Consider the following 13,117-nt stretch of genomic DNA (forward strand, 5'->3'; position numbering starts at 1 on the left):
CAAGAGGAGAGAGAGACAAGAGGAGCTAGAGAGAGACAAGAGGAGAGAGAGACAAGAGGAGATAGAGAGAGACAAGAGGAGAGAGAGACAAGAGGAGAGAGAGAGACAAGAGGAGATAGAGAGAGACAAGAGGAGAGAGAGAGACAAGAGGAGATAGAGAGAGACAAGAGGAGAGAGAGAGAGAGACAAGAGGAGATAGAGAGAGACAAGAGGAGAGAGAGACAAGAGGAGAGAGAGAGAGACAAGAGGAGAGAGAGAGAGAGACAAGAGGAGATAGAGAGAGACAAGAGGAGAGAGAGACAAGAGGAGAGAGAGAGACAAGAGGAGATAGAGAGAGACAAGAGGAGAGAGAGAGACAAGAGGAGAGAGAGAGACACAAGAGGAGAGAGAAAGGAGAGAGAGACAAGAGTAGGACGGCCGATGGTCCAGGACAAGGAGAAAACAGAGAGACAAAGAGAGATGGGCCCAGCTTGGTGCTTGTGGGACAGCAACACACAGAGAGTTAGAGAGATGGACGAGTACAAGACTCAACAGTTTACTGAGACGGACACCGACCGGCCGGATGGATAATAGTAACGGCTACAAGGCCTGAAGTAACCAAAGAATAAGCAACTGATGCAAAGTTAATGAGAAACAGTTTGGATTGTTATCTACTGTGTGACGTCAGCATTCAGAGGAAGGAGCTCTGCAGCCAGAGGACAGACATGAGTCGTCTGAGAGCACAGGATGGTGAGCAAGGTTTAAAAAGATCAGCAAAAGCACCATGAAGTGTGATCTGATATGATAGTGAGCCAATGAAGTGAAGCAAATACTACAAATATCAACATTTGAGTAATACAAGCGTTTTTGTTTCTTCCGTTACACATCCAGCTGTTTACAACAAGCCGACAGGTGTAGAAGTCCAATTTGTGTTTCTTATATTCATGGTGATTTTATGTTGGTTTCATTCTTTACTGGAGTTATTTGATTGTCTTTAACATCTTGAAAACAAGTGTTTTCACTTCATTCATAAATAATTCTCAGCACATGTTGACAAGGCTGCAGAGACGCCTACATTCAGTTTTGTCTTTTTCCTTCAGGTGATGCAGACTTGATGCTCTCATGAGTACAGTTTGTATCTGGACTAATCTAATCCTGTGTCTTGTACTGTGGGTATTCAAATGTGATTTCATCTGCATTAAGTGACAGCAGATAACTCTGCAATCATGATTTAATGATCTAATGTTGCTGCTCACAGCAGTTTTCTGAGCCTGGAGGAGACTGAGATAAAAGACTAACCGGCTCATACAGTGGCCTGACCTGTGCTCACTGCACATATACAAATATGTATTTGTTGCTCTTGTATATGTTCTGGACGGTCAGGTGCGGGGGAGCCAGGTTTATGACAGTGAGTGTAGCACTAACACAAATATTTAAGTGAAAAACTGTAGGTTTAAACTGGAACTCCAATGCCGTGGATATGTATCGCTCACAACATTGTGGTATGAAACAGAGAGGAATCAATAAAACACAAACACAGATATAGTTGATTAAATATTATTTTGTTGTACAACAAATAACATTAATGGTAACACTACCTGCTTTCCAAGCATACAGTCGTGTAGAGTCCTCTGACAAAGAGAATCTAAACCTTATATATATATCTGAGTCCTAAATGAACACACAAACCTTGTCATACATTAAAATACATGACATTGCCCCAGACTCATGGCCCAAAGGTTATCTATTCTAGATGTGGCGGTCACTTCCTCATGACCATTGAGGGGTCCCCTTAACTTCCTTAGGGCATGGATCTCATGTCATGTCAAAACATATTCTGTTATGCACATATGGTATGGATCATACAATAGGGCCCCTATTTGTAAACGTAATGAATAAGACATTGTTCATTATAGATTATTTTAACACCAACATGATAAAACAATTAAAAATACCTTTTTGTTTTGGGATCATTTGAAGAACTCCCAGACCTTCAAAGCGTTTGGTCTTTGGAAACTTTCAGCTGTGTAGCGTTGACTGACGTTCTGACAGCATTTAGGTGGTGATATGGAAGAAAAACGTTGCTTCTAAAGAAGCTTTTTAGAAAAGAAAACTATGGATGTTGATGCATTTTCGACTAAGGGTTAGGGTTAGAGTTAACCCCAAAGCCCTCGGGGGGGAACCAGACGTCAACAGACTTAACGTCCACTCAGAGCTGTGTGCAGTCAGCGCAGTATCAGTCTGTGATATGAACTGATGTACTGACACATATAGGCTTTCTGAAACAGTTTAAATCTGAACATTATAACCTTCATGAAGGTCTGGGTTTATTATTTCTGGCTGGTTTATTAATTTCATAATGCTAAAGTTAATTCTCCCTTCATTGGTCACAGCTATTGATCTGTTCTAAAGTAAATGTCATTCCAGTCCCGAGCAGGGCAGAAGGCCAGACCTCTGCACCGTCAGAAGAAGTGTGTGTATGTGTGTCTATTCAGTGACATCTGTTATTTTGAACCAGCAGATAGCAGCCCTGCAGGTCACATGGCTCATCCGGCCCTTCTGAAGGTCATCATAACTACTCATTAAAGAAATCATTGAGAGCAAAGGGCCAGCAGCTCTTATGGATGATCCACCCTGAACTACAAACCTAAACCTTCTGATGTTGTTGTGATGCAGGTATGTTCTGATGGTGAACAGTTCAGCACTAGTGATTTCTTTAATTAAATGAGACACTAGTGGAGTTCTAAGTCTGAATCATTCACAATTATTTCCTGTGATTTGCAGCTATTTCATGTTTAATCAATCCACCGACTAACGGCTTCATCCATCACTCGTGACTAAAGTGCTTTGTATGACCAGCATTATATTATATAGGTATTGTATCAGTGTAAATATGAATGAGTGGATAAAAGCTCAGCGTAAACTGCACACACGTTCTTTTCTGTGATGTGTAGAAAGTGCTGACTGGGAGAAGCTCTTCAGGACTCATTAATAATCTCACTAATACGAGCAGTCCACTCTGCAGCTCTGACTGCTCGCTACACTTTGTCTCCGGTTGATTCTAGATTAATAAATAAACTCATATTGAAGGTTAGATCTCTCCTTCGAAGATTCTCTCACTTCATAAACTATGAGATGAATAAGACATGAGCTGTTTGTAAAAGTGCTGTGTAACTGCTTGTTAGACGCCAGGATGAGTGACGGCACCAGAGGGACGTCTACATGTAGAAAGAGACAATGTGTGGAAGACACAAGTCTTCATCTTTGATCATATGGATGAGTTATTCAAACCTGCTTCTAAAAGTAATTTGCTGTATATTTTAGGCCGACTTGATCTGTATTTGACTGTTTGACTGTTTGTGAATCTTATATTATTTAACTGTCAATGTATCTGGGCATTTAAAAACAACAGGTCCAGATACACTATGTTTGTGTGTGCAGAAGTGATGTGCAAGATGACCTCGAGGGAGCAAACAACCAAACCAACAACTTCACTGAAGTTTCCCAGAGGTCAACAATTTCAAGAATGAAAATCAGTGCTGCTAAAAAAAAAGTATTAATGCACATTTCTGTTGGCAGTTTTTATTTTTATTTTCTATATTTTTCTCAACAGGTGTTTACCCTCCAGGAGCAAATGTCTGAAGCTGTCTCCGCCTCCTGCCTGGAATACAAGCGCTGCCTGGGGGCCCGGTGAACCTCTGAAGCCCTGTTGGCACGGAGGAGATGTGAGAGACAAGAGGTATCCTGCCAGCTACAGCACACCTGCTATGCCAAGGCAGGGGGGCTCATGGCAGAATGCAGTGGAGGCATCTGCATCTGCATCATCTCCAGCCTCCATTTTCTTACATTTTACATGAAGGCTGGTTTGGTTGCTTTCAGTCAGCACTAGTGACGAGTCCTTTGGACTTCTTTGGTGTCAAATGACACTGAAGTTTGTCTGTGGGTTCATTTAACATCTCGTTTCTTTTCCTGGTTTTATGCTTCAGCCGTGGCCGGAGGCATTATGTCACTCCGGCTCAAACATCCACTTGGTAGGAGAGATGAACTGGTCAAAGGTCAAGGCCTCTGTGACCTCACAAAGCCTGTTTTCAGCCGTAACTCAAGAATTCAAACGCTAATTATGACAATTTCACAGAAATGTATAACAGGATAAAATGATGAAGTGATGACATTTTTGACAGACATAGATGTAACTGCATCTTCACTCGTTGGCGGAGACAGAGCTTCTCAGTTCGCTACTTCTCTTGTAGAATACATGTCTAAAAAACAGAGCCTGGATTGGCTGATTATATCCTTTGTGCCTGTTTTTAAAATGAATGCTACCTAATCTGTGCACGTTATGTTAGCTTCTGCCCGCATCCCTAAAGCCAATCCATCCCTGGTTTTTTTCGTCTTTAAATATTAATGTCATTTTGACTTTCACATGTTCTATTTTGCCACCCAACTCCTCAACATCTCCATCTTCACCTCCAGGATGTCCCGTGAGATTTAACTGAAAGTTTCAATCCACCATCTGCTGGCTCTACTTCACCAAGACCATCGTCTAGACTCCAGAGGATTCATTCATAAGGTTCCTTCATCTGGTTCCTTCATAGGGTTCCTTCATAAGGTTCCTTCATCTGGTTCCTTCATAATGTTCGTTCATCTGGTTTCTTCATAAGGTTCCTTCATAGGGTTCCTTCATAAGGTTCCTTCATCTGGTTCCTTCATAATGTTCATTCATCTGGTTTCTTCATAAGGTTCCTTCATCTGGTTCCTTCATAATGTTCGTTCATCTGTTTTCTTCATAAGGTTCCTTCATCTGGTTCCTTCATAGGGTTCCTTCATAAGGTTCCTTCATCTGGTTCCTTCATAAGGTTCCTTCATCATCTGGTCCTAGGCTTAATGAAGACGCTTCACATCGATGGAGTTTGATTGGCAGAACTCTTCTCTGTTGCTAACCTCAATAGATATTGTTTTACATTTTATATGGATCTTGCCTTATTTAACAACTGTTAATAAAGTGATCCTTTTGATTTATTTTACTGCATTTAAACACTCAGAAAGGATAATAAAGGAAATATTTTAACAAGTTTTAAACAGCAGATAGCTCAATATATCACATGACTTAAAGCGAAACATTTTACTCATCACATCAGAGACAGAATAGGGTTTCTGTCTTTGTCCAATCTGTTTTCAATCTGGTTCCCTCGTCTTCAGGACACTATTGTTACGTTGGCATGACATTTGGAGGATATGTGCATTTACCAAATGAAAGGGTGTGATGAAGAGGAGCTGTTGCATTATGGGAAGAGTATCCAATCTATACTTCGTGGAGCTTGACCCAGGACAAAACAGCAATGCTGTCCTTCTTTTTTAGTGGCTCCATGGATGGAGTCAGTGCACCCAGCGCTTTGGTCCCGACTGAAATATCTCCTCAACTATGTGATAGATTGCTTTGAATTCTGGAACAGATGTTAATGTTCATCCCCTGGGGACCACCACGGTCTTTAGTGATCCCTTGACCTTCCCTCGAGCCCCACCGCGAGGTTAGCACGTCCCTCTCAGGATGAATTGTAAATACTTTAACTATCTAAACTAAACTAACTATTCCCTTCAACCTCAGCTGTAATTCTGGTTCAGCGCTAATTAACACATGTTAGCATGCTAACAGGTTAAACTAAGATGTGCCTGCCATTTCTAATTCCCAAACTTTAGTTAATACATTATTACTCTTTGTAACCCTTGGTTCAGGATCCCACTGAGGGTAGTCTTTCTATAGGACACTTTAACAAGACATCTTGAAGCAGTTTTGCACTCATTATTTCCTTCAGGGGATCAAACCTGTGACCTGATCAACGGAGTACTGCCTCTCGGTCCTGATCCACCTTCCCTGGGTTAAGTCTTTGTTGAGCTGTGTTCCAATATCTGGAAGAAGAAAGATAATGCCTCAACAGTTTGATAGAAATGAAACCTGCATTTAGAGTTCATCCCTCTTCTCTGATATTGACTGAGTGCCTAAAAAAAGCTACTTGGAACAGCAGAATTAAAATCCAGCCTTTGTATCAACTGAACATTAACGCCATCAATTAAAATGTTCTATAAAACTTTTTTCTTTCTCCATCTTGTAAGTGGAAGAAAATTGGTGTGGTTTTTCAAAAAGTATTGATGGCAAAATACCAAGAGACAAGAAACTGTGTGTGATTTACAGAATTAATTAATATTAATATTGCCTACAAACTTTGCCAGTTTTTATTCCTTTGGTATGTTTGGTGTACTTCTACATTTTGCTTCTTCCCCTTTTTGAATATTACACAATTATATTTTAAAATAGAATTTCAGCTTTGAGAATATGTTTGCCAAAAATATCAAATGTGTCTGGCATCAATATTGAAGTAAATATTTTGTAAATGTAAATAATCTGAGATACTCAGACACTAATGAACATCTTGCAGAACCTAGGAACAGTATGTTTGGGACAGTGTTCCCATGGTTACCATCAGGCCATGTTAACTGCAATTGACACATTTAATTTTTATTTATTTAATTCATTTTTATATATTTTTGTATTTGTATTTTATTTGTATTTTATTTGTATTTTATTTGTATTTTATTTGTATTTTATTTGTATTTATGTTTTAGTTATTATTATTATTCTTTTAAATCTAATTGTTTAAAAAAAATCTTTATTCTATTTATTTAATTCTATTTTTTTCATACGTTTATATATAAATATATAATATATACACTGTATATAGTATACATATATATATACTTTATAATATATAATATATATACACTGTATATATATATAATATATATATATATATATATTATATATTATACAGTGTATATATATATATATATATATATATATATAATATATTATACAGTGTATATATTATATATATAATATGTACATATAATATATTTGCCTCAAAGCACCACAATCAGTTCAGTTCATTAAATAAAATCTGTTTCTGGTGTGATGCTGTTAATTTCAGTCCTCAGATGTGTACAATACAAGGGAATCACATTGAATATTTTCTCAATCTTCTGCATAAGCTGATAACTAAATATGTGATGTTAAACTTTTATTAATGCAATATATCTGATATTTTTATTTCACAATATTTGCCTACAACATTTTACACATATTCTTTTCTAAAATGTGTAAATCTAATTGTGCTGCCAAACATACTAAAGATAAAACATTTCTAAGATCAGGTAATTTAAATATACAATTTAAGTAAAAGCCGTATTATTAATGGCATTTATGTTTAAATTATAAGTTTCTGATGTCTGAAAGTTCTTCTCTCTCTTCTTCATGTAACAGACCACAGAAAAGCCAGTTTTTGGTGAAACACCATTTTCAGCCTGTGTTTGTGTACATTATTCAGGGGTCAGATCTGAAATATGGATGGCCAAAATGACCCTGTGGTGTGCAAAATGGATTCTATGTTCATGTTTTTATAAGTGGGGAAGTACCTATTAAAAACCCAATGACACATTTCTTAAAGTGTGACCTATAATTAACTCCACTGAGGATATTTGTCTGTCTGTCAGCAGGATCACAGAAAAACTACCGGCCCGATTTACATGAAGCTGCTGGAAGGTGAAGCACGGAAGAAACCAAGGAAGACATTTTAGTGCGGATCCCAATCAGGGAGCGGATACACACATTATTTCTCTCTTACGGAAACGGCCTTGGTGAAGGTCTGCGGTCTCAGAGTACCATTTCACTTGTGTGAAGGATAGTTCCCTGGACTGTAATAACAGTCATTTGTTAGCTCCAGGAAATGAAGATCTTCGAGAACTGAGAAGACTTGTCACACGTTTTTGTCACCGTCTATGTGCAGAGACGAATTAGTGGCATAAAAACTTTACAATGAAATAACGTCAAACAAATCTATTGAGTTCCATGTCACTAGGGAAGATTGGAGACTTGTTGCTGCTGCCAGATTAGACGATAAAAGTATTTAATTGGCTTAATGTTCAACAGTGAAGAGTAGCTGTATGGATTTATGTATGCATGTCGTATATGCTCATAACCCATTCTTAACATTTTGACATCAACCCTCCCCAGCTCCCTTATTCCAGGAATTCAAAGCTATGTGTAACTTCCACCGGTGCAATCCAACCCACTAATAGAGCCGGAGGCAGAAGTAACAGTGTGCACTCAGTGTTAATAATGGGGCAGGGGAAGTTAAGGAGAGTTGTTGGCAGCGTGAACCCTTCAGTAAAGCAGAAATGCCATTCCAAAGCACCAAAAGGCACAATATGGAGTTCGGTACTTTTGAACATTTTAGATCGTATTGGATCACTTTGAAAGAGAATGAATTATTCAGGTAGAAGTATGAAAGCACTGACAAATGTGTTATTCTGAGCCAGAGGCCTGTCATACGAGCAGGACAGCATGTCTCTGCTCGGCCATGAATTCTATATTTAGCAGAAAAATGTGTCCAGAACCTGTAGTTCCACTTATTTGACACGATATTGAAACCTCAGAGATTTGTTTTCAGAAAGTTTTGACAGAGCCGTCAGCTTCATGGAGCATATGATCACATTGAAATGATATTCTTTCTTTATAAGTATACTGAAAAACCTATATGTATCTGCACCTGAGGAAAGATGTGGTGCAGGGAATTATATTACAGGTCATTCAGCAGACGCTCTTATCCAGAGCGACTTACATTGAACTAAGTACAGGGTCAGTCTCTCTGGAGCAGCTCAGGGTTAAGCACCTTGCTCAGGGGTACACTGGTGGCAGCCTGGTATTGAACTCCCGACCTTCTAGTGTTTTGTTTGGAAGGTGTACCACTAGACCACTAGGCCATCACCACCCTTATTCTCATATTGAAACTTCTACAGCACATGCTTTGCGTCCTGTGCTAATGTTCAATGCCAACATTGGCAGAAGAACTGAGCTCTTTGTGTAGCGAGGCAGGAAGTAAGCGCTGGTCAAGTAATGGGATGGTTGCTGGTTTGAGAGGCTCCTCCAGAGAAAGTGTCCTTGAGTCAAGATGCTGAACTCCTGGTTGCACTTTGATAGGTTTTCCATCAGTGCATGAATGTGTGTGAATAGGTGAAGGTTGGCTTGTGTTGTAAAACGCTTTGAGTATAAATACATTCCGTTCAGCATGCCTATTTTGTGTATTGAGAATGTGTTCTGTTCTCATTATTTGCAGACAGTCTCCCTTTAAAGGCGTTCATTGTGTTGAACTCAGCTGCACACAGTAATTCAATGAATAGAATGAAAGGTTGAAATCCCACGTACCTTCTCACCTCTGTAGCTAATCGCCGTCGGGCTTTTCTGAAAGTCGTTCTTGTTGCCCAACTTCACTGTATGTGCAGATATGCATTAAGAAATGTTATAGATATTAGAGTTTCAGATGGCACGTCCTAACCTGCTCATGTGGTTCAACATGTCGTCAACTGAGGGTGAACAAGGTCTATCTGCACTTTGACCAGTTTTGAGAAAAATGCATTTGAAAGTCGGCAGCAAAACGTTCTGAATAAGTTCTTCCTGTGCTTCAAATGATCACGTGATTCATTTCCCGCCCTGCTATTGGTCGTCAGCAGATAGACCTTTGTGATACTAACATGATGCTTGAACATGTGGAGATAGACCTTTGTAGATCTCACTGACTCAGCAAATATATACAAATTCTGTATAAAGTAGTGATGCAGATAGACCCTGTTCACTTTAAATCTGTCCAATGTGTCAGATAGACCTTGTTCACCCTCAGTTGATGATGTGCTGAAAAGTTAAACAAAACAGAAAACTGCACCTGATAATTGTTTTAAAACTCTTTTACCCACGTCTCCCCATCCAATAATTATTGTTTCATGTGCATACACTTTCTTTCCCACCACAAACAGGATTTCTTTTTTCAGATGTCCTGTCCTCTGTCCTGTGGAGTCCTGCAGCGTCACACAGTGATGACCTCACAGACTCATTATTGATGAGGTAATGAGTCACAGCAATACTGACAAGCCCACAGCTGTCTGCAGGAGTTAGTTAATAACGACAAAGTGCAAACTCACACAAGAAAACTTATTTCAAACGTTTTTTCTTGTGGAAACTATTTCATACAATTATTTTAAGTTCACAAATGCAAGTCGTGACGAGTTATTATTATTATTATTTTAATGGGTCTCACGCCACAAAGGTTGGAAACATCTGATCTTAATATTTGTTAATATACTTTTTGTTACTGTCAATCAAATTTAATTATGGTTTCCCACTCGAAATACACCCACACACACATCGACATGGGGTCTTACAAGTGAGCGCTGCCTCTAGCATCAGCTTATAATGTTTCTATATCAGATACAGTATATTACTATTCTCACAGGCCCATAAATAAAGGTAAATATTCAACTCCCGGGGGGAAGTGATTTCCATTTCCTCCCAATATGACACTAATATATCTGCAGCCCGAGGCATCGGTGGGAATCATTAAGGGCCAATGACTTCTCACTGTCATGTCAACGTGGGCTTGATAGTATGAACTAGTGTGTGGCAATGAAGCTCAGCGTCAGCTCAACCAGGAAGACTACTTACGAGACCCCGGGGGTTCCTATTTCTACTTGCAGCTTCCCCTAAAGTACATGTTGTCATGATGGGGTCTAATCGCCAAAGACTTGTGCACATGTCAAGACAGTTTACTTCACTCCGAAAATAATTCTCTCCTGATTGAAATTTATTTGCTGTATCGTGTGTGTGTGTGCACCGCTGAATTATTAACAATCACAGTAACAAGTTTGAGAAGAGGGAAGACTTCAAGGAAACATAACTTTCTATCATCAGCTGCAGATACATATTAATCCCTCTGCTTCGCCTGCAGGTCTCCCGAGCAGGTGCGTGTTTTTAAACCCTCATTAAATGCTGCAGCCTTCTATGGAGCCAAATCAGAACTCCTTGTAGCGACTGCTGCCAGGCTCCCAGAGACAACCTTCCTCTTCAATCAAGAGCAATATAGAATTTACCCACGCGTGTGCATATTATAGACCATGCTTATAACAATATCGCTGTTTTTTTATGGCACTCTGCAACCAGCAAACCAATCGAACATTGATTAAGTATTAAAATGTCCAACTAACGTTACACTATACGCTTTGGAGTCCTACACAAAGCATGTAATAACTAGCAAAGTAAGACACAGTTATTGTTCTGTGTGTTGCTCAGCCATAAATAGGGTGTGTCTGTCATATGAAAAATAAAATGACATATTTTCATGCCTTATCAAAGTTAGGGACACAATTTCACAACATCCAAACAAAACCACTTGGATTCTGCTAAGTTAGAGCCTCCAGGAGTCCATTTCACTCAATGTAAACACTAGTGGACCCCCATCAGCAACATGACTCCGCATGTCCAAACAAACAATGAATTCCCTTTCTATCAACCGGTTACTAGAAATCACCAAAATACATAAATCCAATAACTGCGACTTCTAATAGAATCCACAGCAGAATAAAACCTCACCAAGGCAGAACACACATCTCTGTCTACACACTTTAAACCTCTCGTCTGTCTGGACGTCATGTGCATCCTCTTCGAACTGCTCCAGCTCATCTGTGCTCGTTCCTTCAGAGTTTTGCAGAATGAGGCTGTGTAGAAAGCTCTCAGACACCTCACTGAAGGCAAAACATCCTCAGAGAACGCAGACATCACCGCCATGAGCACACCCAGCATGCACCTGGGTCACGCAACATCGTAGCTGTGTTGGACTTGGGCCACTTAGCGGAGAAGAAAGTTCAACACACATGAGCTTCCTTTGCATTGTTCAAATAATCCAAAATGTAGAGAATGGAACTACTGCACTGCGAGATTCAAGATAGAAGCTCCTTCATGGGTGACTGCTTGGCAAATGTGAAGGAGAGGATGTGGCAGATTTAAAGAGAGGAGACAATATTAATGGGATGCTTCCTTCACCTAACGACGGTACATTAGTGAGGCTGTGTAAATCAGAGATGGCTGAGTTAAGCTGCCCACGCCTACTTGGTGACAAGGATAATATTGGGCTTTCTGGATGGCTGGGCTGAGCACAGATTGAGGCACACACACACACACACACACACACACACACACACACACACACACACACACAGACACAATCCTACAAAGGATTTAGAAGATTTACATTACCAGTAGCCTTCACATCTGATCCATTAGCCGAATGGTATTCTTAAATCCAAGTCTGCAGCCTAAAACAACACCTTAAGAAGACAGGCCTGACAGTCTTCATAAAAACATCCTCTCAAAGAAGGTTTGGACGTCTCGTGACATCAACAATATATTCATTTATAGCCACTTGCATATCTGCGCCGTCTGTATTTAGTGCATTTCAAAGTTTCAAACATTGATTCATCTCCCTTGTCATCATTCCTGCTCCCCTGCACCTCTGCAATCTCTCTGTGTCTCTGGCTCTCTCGTGTTTAATCAGTCTACCGGGCCGTTGTCTCTACAGGGGACTGTGAATTATTGATGCAAGGGCCACAAGCAAAGGGAGGGGAAACTGCGGGAAGAAGGATGGAGGGAAAAATGAGCGAAGGAACAATGCAGAATATTTCCCTTAGTCGGCCTGTGCTGATGTAGATGGACAGATACGGAGATAAGAAGAGAGAAAGACAAGAGAATGGGTAGAGAAAGAAAGAAAGAAAGAGAGAAACAGTGGAAGTGAGGCTGACAGGAGATTTCAGATTTAATGAGCTTAACAGGGGATCTCAGCGTAGACATGAAGAACCCTGCTGTTAGGCAATACAGATGGAACTTCACAATACAGCCTGAACTTTCAAAATAACAAAATCCTGGTGAAGAGTCTCAACACGATATATCTATATATTAATATTTAGCTATCGCAAAGTGTTGTGATGAATTCATTTCCACTGTCTTCAAAACCACATTTAAAAACATATCCAAAGCTTCACTGTTTACATCCATGTTTCAGTGTAAGTAAGCTTCTTCTTCACTGCCTTCGTTTGAACTATTTGAGATGCTAATTTGTGCCCTGCGGCGTGAATGATTGATCCAAACTCCATTCAGAAAACAAGCATTTTAAAAGTTGTTTGTTTGTGGTTTTGCAGACAGACCTGACAGAGCTTGAGTTTATACCTTTTCCAAGTCAACATGGTTATGTAGTTATTTCGGCAT

The 13,117-nt window shown here is 39.7% G+C and overlaps 1 protein-coding gene across 1 annotated transcript in view; it reads right to left on the minus strand.

Moving 5' to 3' along the window:
- LOC115005492 (beta-galactoside-binding lectin-like) overlaps positions 1–12,213 on the minus strand; it is a 37,141-nt gene extending 24,928 nt beyond the window's left edge. The window contains exon 1 of the mRNA XM_029427341.1: positions 12,113–12,213. The gene's annotated coding sequence lies outside the window, so the exon portion shown is untranslated. The remainder of the gene's footprint in view (positions 1–12,112) is intronic.
- Between the last annotated feature and the right edge of the window lie 904 nt (positions 12,214–13,117).

The sequence above is a fragment of the Cottoperca gobio genome, unplaced genomic scaffold (genome assembly GCF_900634415.1).
Source record: "Cottoperca gobio unplaced genomic scaffold, fCotGob3.1 fCotGob3_30arrow_ctg1, whole genome shotgun sequence".
Classification (NCBI taxonomy): Eukaryota; Metazoa; Chordata; class Actinopteri; order Perciformes; family Bovichtidae; genus Cottoperca; species Cottoperca gobio.